The following is an 11,541-nucleotide window of genomic DNA, read 5'->3' on the forward strand; positions in this document are numbered from 1 at the left end:
GATAGATTCCTCCTCTCATAAGTAGATGTTATAACTTTGTATAATTGTTGTTGCTCTCTCATAATTTTGATGAATTTCTCTATAATTTTTGGCTCAGAACAAGCTTTTGGCGGATTGATCGGGGAACAAGAGATGAGGAAATCGATCAGAAGTGAACTGGTAAGTTATTGCCTCATCTTTTAGTTCACTCAATCTAGATTGCCATGTGCCGGCTAAAACCAAAAGCTTAGATTCCTACAGCTTTGCTATTTTCATAGGTTAGAATATTTGAAAGCAACTAGGAAAAAGATATAAACATGACCCCTAGAATGTTGGCAGACACTGATCACCTTTGCATTTTGGATATTTGATGGTCAGCTCCGGCCGGGAATGTGGGTAGTTAGCAATGTCGTGAGGATAGTGCTATGTGGGTAGTTAGCAATGTCATGAGGATACTTGATGGTCAGCTCCGGCCTTTGAGATGTTCTATTGTGTAGTGATCCTTCCTCAGTTCACCCTTCCTATGTATCGTGTTATGTGGTTGTATTCTTCTTATATTTTTCCACTTCTCTCTGATGCCTTCCCTTGCAGTTTCATAATTAAGCACTCCATGTACATTTCTGAATGTCCCTTGCTAATAGATAATTGAATCAGCCTAATGAAATCTGTAGAGGAGCGATACATAATAAAAATTTAGATACACAACAATAGCTATACCTAGGATTGCCTATTGTGGTGCTTAATGTGGGTAAGTTGTTGTATGAAAAGCTATACTGTCAATGTTTGTATTGTTGTACGACCTACTTTGTACATGGTGAAATTTTATTGTTTACGCTACGTTCATGTATAAAATAGAAAAACTTGAAATTTCATGGTTAATGTTTTCTTAATGCTCTTATTAAGCTGCATGGATCATTAAATGGTTGCCAAGTCATGTTGTGCAGCTAGGTATCAAGTCCTTGTAGTTCCACACTTTTGCTTGAAAGCCAAGACCAACAGTGTTCCTTCACTAGTACTTGTTATCTCACCAGGGTGTCCACTTCCTATTGCAAATTTTGGTGAGTTAGTGGTCCGTTAATCTATAGATACAAGAGTATATACTTTCTTGTACAGATTTAATGTAATGGATATAGGGTAGACGTGGCTAACTAACTCAAGTTCATTTGATTTACAGTTTTATAAACAGATAGCTTGTAAATATTACCACTGATGGCAAATTTATTCTAATTAATGCAGGGACTCTAAAAAATGTATCTGAAGGTATAATTGATGCCCCCCATAGGGGGCCTCACAGCGATTTCAACTTACTGCCCGTTGGATCGAGTTTACGGGAGGATCTTGGCCGTCAATTCTGTGCCACTGGCGCGTCCGGTCAATGCTGGCAACGCGCGCGTGGTCAGCCTCCCCTCGCTAGATCAAGCCATGGAATGGCGCTGTCCTACCCACCTGTGGCTGCACGCGGGTCCTAAGATAAGCTGGCCCGCTCGTCGGTTGCCTGGAGTGGGATTTGAACAAGTCGCACATGACTATGGACGCAGAGCAAGTGGACGCGGTGTAGCACATGACTATGGACGCAGAGCAAGTGGACGCGGTGGGCATGTGCGCTGCCTGGGCGTCCTGCCATTCGCTCCTCTCTCTAGATCAAGGAGTGGAACGGTGAGTTTCTATCTGCGTGTGTCTGTGACTGGGACCGGATAGCGCATGGCCCACCCCGTCGGTCGGCTGGGTGGATTTTGGGTGAGTCGCGTGTGTGTGCGGCGTAGGGAGCGGTGAGCTGCAGTTATGGATAATATCTTGCCTCGCCAGGGTAGTTTGGGGATTTCATGTATCGCCGTCTTGGTTGTGGTCGCGCTCGGGTTCGTTGTCGACTCGTCATTAGCCCACGCAGGGAGGTTCCACTGTTCGAGTGTCATATTGCTGGCCTCTGCAGGCTTTCAAGGGCCATCCGCCTCACTTTTCTCTCACCGTATCCGCTTCGCCCTCGCCGTCCTCTCTTCCTCGTCTCGCCCGTTCGGAAACTGCAGCATGTAGATCGCCCGTCCTCCGTGCCTACCACGCGATCCGCGCCGTCGGCGGTGGCCGGTGCTGCTCCATGGCGGCCCTTTGTCGCGGGTTCGGTTGAGGTGAGCTGCTGCTTCACCGCCGGGAGTTTATTTTGTTGCGTTCATGGATTCAGGGCGTTTATTCGCCAGCCTTATTTTGGTCTCTCGTTTTTTTGCCCATGCTTTTTTCCTTGACCGTCCTCACGAGAGACAAACTGCCATTGCTTCCTTCCTTCCCAGATCAAATTTCGATTCGTCTATTTTGGATTCTTCTGTTTCGTTGCCGGTCGATGCCTTTTCCATGAAAACTTGTCGTCTTCCTGGTTCGACTGATGGCCTTATATTTGTATTCTGTATGAAGAGGCCCATGTTCTCCTTTTCCCCTGATCTGGTGAATTTTTTTCGGCTCTTGGATTCTTCCACTTCATTGCCGGCAGATTCTTAACCAATGAATTAGCATAGTTAGTTGGATCTGACAATCTTCCCCATAAAATTTGGCATCTTTCTGGTCCGATTACTGCCCGTGTTTCTGTAGGCAGAGGACAGTGTATTCCTTTTTCAGGATCTAGCTGGGCGTTTCCCCTTTTCTTTCAGATTATCCTTACTATAATGGCTTCCAATGGTTTCTCTGCCTAACGTGATTTATAGTGGCTTTGTGTTTCGTCTTTAAAGGTCGTCGCTGTGCTGGGATTTCCGTGTCGGTTGGCCGCGGCTGCTCTTGCTGGTCTGCTGTCTGCTTGTGTTCTTGGTGAGTATGCTCTGCAACGCTTAGCGGTGGTCGTGGAGCACTATCCTTGATGCTCATGGTCGTCCAGATTAGCTTAGAACCCCAACTTGTTAATTGGTGTTTCTTTGTGACCGGTGAATTAGTATATCATGTGAGAAGAGCAGAGATCACTGTTATTAGTAATGGAAGTATTTCATCTTTAATTCCACGGCACAAGATATACTGCCAGTTGTTTATTAACATTTGTTTCAGCGATTTTGTAGAAGTGTGATATGTTAGCTAGCTTTCCAGTATTAATTTCTCTTTAACATGCATAGATCTTGTTATAATTAATTTCTTGCTGTGTACTATATTTTATTCAGGATACACATGGCTGTTTGTATCTGAAGTTTAGCATGATATTCACGGTTTTGTTATAATTAATTTCTCGCCTCCCTTTAATTAAAATAAGATGTCTTGCGGTGCTAATATGTGGGTTATGATTTTGTTGCTAATGAAGATATTAGCAGCTTCAGATTCACTGAATGCTTGTCGTTTCTCAAATTTGGTCTTTTTAAAACAGTATTGTTGTTTTGTAGTGGCCTTTTGGAGATAGTTTTGGATATCGTGAAATATGTTGTTTGATATTGTTGTTATTCCAGGCTAGCTGCTGCTGTGGGTTGGCTGTCGTGCGTGTCTTCCTGTCAGATAAATCTCTTTGCCTATTTCAGATCCCCGCATGTTCAGCTATTTTTTTGCATTTGTTGCCTGTTCTATTTAATGGCATGTTAAACCTGATCCATTTTTCTAGCCAGTAGTGCTTTCGTTATTGCTCTAAATTTTCAATTTGGTACCCTTGTATTTTTCATCCAAACTTTGTGAGGTGTAAATCATTTCTGAACTCGAAAAGCACCGGTACGCTTGTTGTATGCTTTTTCTCCTGCTTAGTTTTGTTCTTATTTGGTTACATTTCATTGCCGATAAGAAAATGTCTTCTTCCTCGTGTTTGTTCTTGCTGCTGAGAAGAGATGCTTAGTCAATAATAGACATAGAAAGTGAGATCTACCTGTTGGTTGTGCTGGGTTAATTCTTTCGTCTATTTCGGTTGTGGACCATGATGCCCGCTCGCTGCTGTTTCTCCTTGCATTTGGTTCTTTATGTGTAAATGAGGTTAGTTTGATTTTGTATATATGGATTGTCTTAGCTTTCCATTGTATTTGTTGTGTTGTCTTACCTTTGCTCTTGCCTGCATGCAGTTTTTCACTTAATGTCTGCATTTACTGTTTGTTTCAGGATATCTGCTGCCGTAATTTCTTGTCTATCAGGCTGTGACCTCTCTGCCTGTTCTATATCAGTGCATAGTTAGCTCTTTCTTACACACTCTTTATTGTTGTTCGTGACTGTGGATAGCATATTCCTAATAAGAGTGCCCTCTGGGGTTTTCCCTATCTTGGTGTGTGTCCCCTTCTTGCGCTTAGTTGGTTGCTTCCCACTGTCGGTTGTCATACCATTCCTACCTGCGTGAGGTGGGCGCTGATGGTTCCATCCTTGGAGCGTGGAGCTTGAGATCGCTGCTGTCCAGGAGGGAGCCGCGCCCACCCGGTTCTTTTTTGATCAGTTATTTTCATGTCGTGTTATTTGTCGTGATGCAATATTCTTTCTACTGTGTCATAGACATGTACTCTTTTTTCTGCAGTCCTCACTTGCTTGTGCTATTTGAACTTCTTTATTTCTTTCTACATATCTAGCTGCTTACATTATCTTTTGTAAATAGGTTGGTTCTGAAGCGATGTTTCTCCAGACATCGCACTCTGTCTCCAAGCCTCCTGGACCTAGGTGCAGAATCTTCATTTGCTGGTTCATTTACATGCATCGTCCCTTTGATTCGTTATCTGACATTCTCGCATATTATGCAGCGACGTAACAGTGTGCCTCTTTCACATGTGAAGGAAGAAGGCCCTGTTCACTCAAATATCGCCTGGCCATGGGTTAAAAGCTGCAGCATAGTTTTCCCCTCAAATTCAGACTGAAGAGGTGGGATGTGGTTGCGAGTGAACTACTAGCTTGACATTACCATTACCCTGTAGGGATTAATGCATTTTGCGGTGAACCTTCTTTTGATATTTGTTTAAGATAGAATAGCTGAATTGAACATATTGGTTGGGGAACATTTTACTTGGGCCCTATGTGCTAATATTTGGTTGGCCTAGCTCTATGTGCTAATATTCTGCTTATCTTTGCAATTTTTGTGTATTCACTGTTATACTGTAAACACTCCAGTGGCTTGACTGTTTTATGTACAAATATATTTGTGTTAGGTTGAATTACACTTGCTTCCTGCTCCGGATTCTATGTCTGCCAAGTTTGCTGCTCCTACAACTGACAAAACTTCAACCAAGTTAGTCTTCGTTTTTTCTCTGTACTCATCTACTGATTAGAAAAAGGACTTGATTAGAAACGACAGAACATAATAGTTGGGTTTGGTTTCTGCATCTTGGTACTATTCTTTATACTGTGCCTATGTTTTTTAAGCTACATGTTGTCTTCTCTTTAGTACAGGGGACCATTCATCCTGCTGTTTGTTGTTTATCCTCTAATTACAGATTGGGTGTAGCCTACAACTATGTGACTTGTTTGTTGTCAGCTGGTTATTTTGTGAGGTTCGGTGTTGAAATTCTATGCCTGGAACAATATAAGCCGCAATCAGAAAGTTGAGGAGGAGAGAGGTGAACCGTGCATGGCTCTGCCAGGAAGACTTTGTCAACTCCTGTCTCGATGCCGTTATTTCTATCTATGAAAAAGACCTTGCTTGCATATCTGTGTTTTGTTTTTCTTTGTGTCCTAATTAGGTTTACCTTTCCTTGGTACAGTGATCTCTAATGACTATGTTGTGAAAATGCCCAGCTTATATTGATGATGACGTTGGTGTTCCTTCTTTGCTTTTGTTGCTATCGATCGAATCAACGAATGTTAGCTGCTACAATATATTCCCTCGTGTTTCCTGGTTTGAAAATGCCTAGCTTATATTGATGATGATTTTGGTGTTTCTTCTTTGCTTTTGCTTCGATCGACTCAATGAATGTTAGGTGCTACAATATATTCCCTCATGTTTCCTGGTTTGTTACTCTGTTTGTAATTTTGTGTGGTTCACTAGGTTTTGTAAAACCTAAGAAAATATTATCATTTTCCCGCATATACAAGAGTTTCATGGGGTCGTGCGCCAATGCGCACCATTGGCGCACCATTCATTGACCAAGCACTGAGGTTCCTATTTCTATTTTAGGTCCGAAAAAAAGAGTTGTTCTAGATCTAAAACTATTAAAAGAGCTATGCATGGTACTGTACCTATTTCTCCTAGCAGTGTGTTCCAGGTATGAAACTATTATCATTGATGCCATTTGTTTCACAGCTAACTCCATACACAATACAATTTTAGTTATGAAGCTAACTCCATACACAATACACTTTAGTTATGAAGTTTAAGTTTCTGGCTAAGAAGATGAACTTTTGTTCGTGAGATGTTAGCAACTCTAAAACATGGAGAGCTGTTCATCGTGAATGTATCTAGATACATTTAGGCACCTACACCTAGATTGGGTCAATCTATTATCATTGATGACATTTGTTTCACAGCTAACTTCATACACAGTACAAGTTTAGCTATGAAGCTAACTCCATACACAGTTTAGTTATGAAGTTTAAGTTTCAGTGTAAGAAGATGAACTTTTGTTCGTAAGATGTTAGCAACTCTAGAACATGGAGAGCTGTTCAGCGTGAATGTATCTAAATAAATTTAGGCACCTAGCTTGGGTTCATCTAAAAAAAGTAAACATATGCATTAGATTTCAGTATGCTTTTTGTTACATGTGGTTAATAGAGTTAAACATTTAATGTGCAGGGAGAGTTGACAGCACACCACAAACTAAGGCCGTACAAGCAACTGCACAATAGAGTATGATATGCAAGAATCTGGTCAAGCACCTCAAAGCCCGCGAGTGGCATTTGACAACTGAAGGTGTTAATTATCGTGATATTCCCATGCCCTTGCGGCTTATGCCACTAGGCAGACTGATCTTGATGATGTTCGTGTTATGGTGTCCAGCGAGTTAGCTATGCCTGTTAATGGAATAGATTTGTTCCAGGTCAAAAGAAAACAACTAGCTAGCTTAAATATGTTCCCTGAAAAAAAGAGCTAGCTTAAATATGCCCTGTTAGGATAAGTTGATGATTTTACCTAAACTTAAATCTATTATTATTGTAAGCACTATTTTGGAGAAATGTCTTTACTCAAATAGTTTTTCATGCATTGTTAATTTATCGGTTGCCAAATAAGTTACTAAAATCATTGCGAAAGTTGGTTTCCAAATCGTATATAAGCATTTTCCACTTTGTTCTCGATTTCGTGTGTTTTATCCTGACTGCACTCTATTGACTTTGTTTTGTGAAACCTAAGAAACCTGTCATTATTTTCACCACATTGTTTATGGCGATGTTGTTTTTGTTGTTCTTTCTTTACTTCTTTTGCTCTTTACAAAACCATTAGCTCTTGGTTGTTGTAATATATCCCCCTATTTTCTTGCTCTATATACGCCTTTGATGCTTCGTTTGTAGTTTCACGTGTTTGACTATAATTTAATTAGAGGTATAACTTACCGTAAAACCAAACAAAACTTATTACCAAGAATATTTCAAAACGATCATTGCTACGTACATCCGGGGTCGCGCGCCAAGGCGCGCATCAAAATCTAGTAGGATTAATACATGTGAGTTAAACAGACCATGCCGTAAATTCATGTTGTTAATTTAGATTGGCCAGCTAATGTGTGCATCCTACACTAAGTAGCCCAGCCTGGGCAGGACCAGTCGTGATCCAAAATATATAGTTGATTGGTCCATGCACTGAGATGGAAGAAGGTCACCATCCACATTGACACCACTACTGTCCCATGGCCTTTTCTACTCAACTTCACATCTTTGAAATGTTTTTTTTATTTCATATGTATCTCTGCAGGCCTACTTCACCGTGGCGGTAACGCTCCGGCGACCCTGGACATGGTAGCATGGGGAAGGGCCAGATATGGGTGAACCGCCACAACTCAGGGCGCTGGTCGTACAGGGCTTCCGACAGCTGCAACTACACTGGCACCTACTGCGAGACCAAGTGCCAGACTGATCGCGGCGACATCTCCTAGCAATGGTGAAAGGATCGTATGCCGCACCTAGAGGGGGGGTGAATAGGTGCTAACCAATTTTTAGTTCTTTTTCAATTTAGGCTTGACACAAAGGTAAATTCTCTAGATATGCAACTAAGTGAATTTCCCTATATGACAAGGTTATCAACTAAGCAAGATATAGCTACGCAATATATAGGGGATAGAATAGGATAGAGGTAACCGAGAGTGGAGCACGCGATGACACGGAGATGATTCCCGTAGTTCCCTTCCTTTGCAAGAAGGTACGTCTATGTTTGGAGGAGTGTGGTTGCTACGAAAGCCAAACCAACAGCCACGAAGGCTTCACTCAGATCTCCTGTGAGCAACACCACGAAGGCCTAGCCCACTTCCACTAAGGGATTTCCTCGAGGCGGAAACCGGGCCTTTACAAGGTTCTTGGGGCACACATCCACAACCGAATTGGAGGCTCCCAAATCTGTTACAACACAACAATCAACAACAATACATCAACACAAATCAACTAGGGAACCAAATAGGAACACTAGCATGAGATCCCTCAAACAAATGAGGGGGAAATGAGAAACGCTTCGGTGAGGATGTAGATCGGTGTCTTCTCCTTCGAATCTCCAAAGATCAAGAGCTTTGGTTGGGGGAGGAAGGAGATCTTGTAAATCTTGTGTTCTTGAGGTGACTCTAATGGTGGTGAAGCTTGGCAGATATTTCTTGCAATGATTGAGCAAAGCAGGAAGGAAGAAGAAGAGGGGTATAAATACCCCTCCCAAAATCCAGCCATTGAGCCTTCCGGGGGCCCGGATAATCCGGTCTAAGTAAGGGCCGGATAATCCGCCCCCTCCCCCCCCCCCCCCCGGAAAATCCGGCCTCAGGGACAAAACTGGGTAAATATCCGGCCAAATGTCCGGCCCCTGTCCAGAGCTGCTTTTCTTCTGGTCCTTAGCCGAAAAACTGGGGCCGGATATTTTGGAAATATCCGGCCCGGATTATCCGGCCTGATGATCTTTTTGCTGCTTCTTTTTTACACGACTTTCAACATCCATCACACATATATATGTATCTATATAATCCCTGTACCACTTAGACAAACATTAGTGTATCACATACATTGACATCAAACACACAAAACAAAATATGAGAGATGTTCTTTCAATCTCCCCCTTTTTGGTGTTTGATGACAATATACGGATTTGCAAGAGAATCACAAAAGAGACAAGCATGATGGCAAAACATAGAGGCACTCCCCCTACATGTGTGCATATAAGTAATTTGCATTTGAATACAAATACACAACACATAGGAGCGAGATGCCTCAACAAAAGAGGTATCCAACATGAGCTCTAACAAGAGACATAGACATATATGAAGTTGAGATAGGATGCTAGAAATCATACCCATGTGTAGATATAGCATCACACATAATATAATAGCCTTGATCTCAACATATAGAATTCCGAAAACCATAACAATGTCTCACACCACATAGCACATAGTTTTAAACGGAACACAAACAAACCAAATAGTTCAAATAAGAGGGAACACAAGCAATAAAAGAGTGATAAACGCATATGCTTGTGCCCAAACCACCATGCAAATCCCCGAGATAGTTCCTAATAGAACACTTCTCCCCCTTTGGCATCGAGACGCCAAAAAGGGGACAAGCGCGATGCTACTCGCCCCATGGAGATCACTCGGAGCCATCTTCATCATCGGACTGATACGCCGCTTCCTCTTCTTCTTCTTCTTCTTCTTCAGTGTCCAGGGCCTCCGGAGAGTTGCGAGTGTAGTTGGCCCTCTGAATGCATTCCTCAAGATCATTCCAGGGAACCTGTGAAGAATGCCACCCACTGTAACGTGGGTGAGCTGGAGGCTGAGGTGGAGGACCTTGCTCACCACTGAGCTTATGAAGAATGACCGCCTGAGTATGCTGAATCTAAGAACGCTCACGGCTGGCTGCATAGTTCTCCTTATGGATCTCAATATTCATGCAAAGAATGTGACGCTGGAACCAACTGAGCTTCTTCACTTGTTTCTTCATGGCAGGAAGATTGGCATGGTGAGCGGGAGCAAACCCACTAGATCGAGCATCTCCCATAAAGGAGTCAGGAGCGGGTGCAGCACGAGGAGCCGACTTGAGCTTGTAGGCCTTCTTGACAGAGTGCTTCACCAATGGGAACCGGCTCAAGTCTTCATTCATAGACACGGAGTTGTTGATGAGAAGCTGGATATATGGTGCATATGGTATGGTGGTCCGGGAGACCATGGCATCATGAATCTCATGGAAAATGTAGTCCATGACATCAAGAGAGTAGTCACGTTCCTCATTAGCATCACGAGCACACTTAAGACTGAGGTGCATAAGATCCACAAGTGCTCCCCGGAGTGCATCATTGTTACCACCACTTGGAGCAATGGTGGCTCGAAGGAAACGGAGCACCTGACCGTAGATGGGAAGCAGCCCTGTGGTAGAACCAACAACTCCAGAAGAGGTATAGAGATCAAACAACACATTCTTATCCGTCTTCTGAGGACCATGGAGACGACGGCCTCCTCCTTCAGGAAGTCCAAGAATAGAGGCAAACCGGCGCAAGGTTGCCTCACAGTGAGTGGTGCCAGACATCCATTCCATAGTGTGCTCAGCATCTTTCCTGATGGCCAAAGTAGCAAAGAACTGCTTCACCAAATCTGGACTATAATCACATTGAATCTTCATAAGATTCTGCAAGCCCATCCTACCAGTCACCCAGATGGCATCCTCAAAATGATTGTTGACTGCCAGAAGATCCACATCGATAGCTTGCATGGGTCGCAGTTTCTTCATGGGCTCATAAATATCCTTATAGATGAACTCCTGCTCCATGCACCAGAATTTCCTGCCCTCTGTCTCTTCATCCCTTGGGAGTTCTTCATATCAGTTCTTCATACGGAGTGCTGCATAAGAGACAATGTCCATAGTCTTGTAGTTCTGCCTCCGTTCCTTGTTCTTCTGTCTTGATGCGGTGGACTTGCGAGGGGCATCCGGTGCAAACTCATCACTCGACCGGTCACGCCTTGGGTGTCTCCGACCCCGAGAACCACTACCTGTGAACAGCAAAGATGGATAGCAAAGAGAAGATAATGCTCATAAGTCATGAATGATACAGTAATGTACTCTAGAAACATACTATAAGTCGGTACAAGTCTAGACATGATAGGTTGAAAGGAACTGCAGCGGCGATGAAGCTCCAGGCCGGATAATCCGGTGTCCCCTGGGGGCGGATAATCCGGTCTGGCCGGATAATCCGGCTAAAGTGCTTTATCAAGCTTGTAGACATGGTTAGGAAAGTTGAGATCCTCAAACCCCGGTGGTTGCTTAACATAAACCTCTTCATGCAAAGGACCATTAAGAAATGCACTTTTCACATCCATTTGTTGTAACTTAAAGTTATGATGCGATGCATAAGCAAGAAGGATACGGATGGACTCAAGACGAGCCACGGGAGCATAGGTTTCCCCAAAGTCAATTCCCTCAACTTGAGAGAACCCTTGAGCCACCAATCTTGCCTTGTTCCTCACAACATTTCCAAACTCATCTTGCTTGTTCTTGAAAATCCATTTAGTGCCTATAACATTGCGGCACTCCTTTGGC

General features: G+C 43.1%; 1 long non-coding RNA gene across 3 annotated transcripts; it reads left to right on the top strand.

The window, feature by feature from the left end:
- Window positions 1-1,840: 1,840 nt before the first annotated feature.
- Window positions 1,841-7,043, top strand: LOC127295177 (uncharacterized). Of its 3 annotated transcripts, XR_011743230.1 has the most exons (9): window positions 1,841-2,102; window positions 2,694-2,769; window positions 3,390-3,897; window positions 4,021-4,329; window positions 4,502-4,563; window positions 4,644-4,761; window positions 5,046-5,125; window positions 6,011-6,098; window positions 6,626-7,043. It is a non-coding gene; the product is annotated as an uncharacterized lncRNA (long non-coding RNA). The 3 variants fall into 3 exon arrangements; XR_011743229.1 differs by having other exon boundaries at window positions 2,694-3,897; XR_011743231.1 differs by lacking the exon at window positions 6,011-6,098 and having other exon boundaries at window positions 2,694-3,897.
- Window positions 7,044-11,541: the final 4,498 nt, after the last annotated feature.

This window comes from Lolium perenne, chromosome 4, assembly GCF_019359855.2.
Source record: "Lolium perenne isolate Kyuss_39 chromosome 4, Kyuss_2.0, whole genome shotgun sequence".
NCBI classification, from domain to species: Eukaryota; Viridiplantae; Streptophyta; class Magnoliopsida; order Poales; family Poaceae; genus Lolium; species Lolium perenne.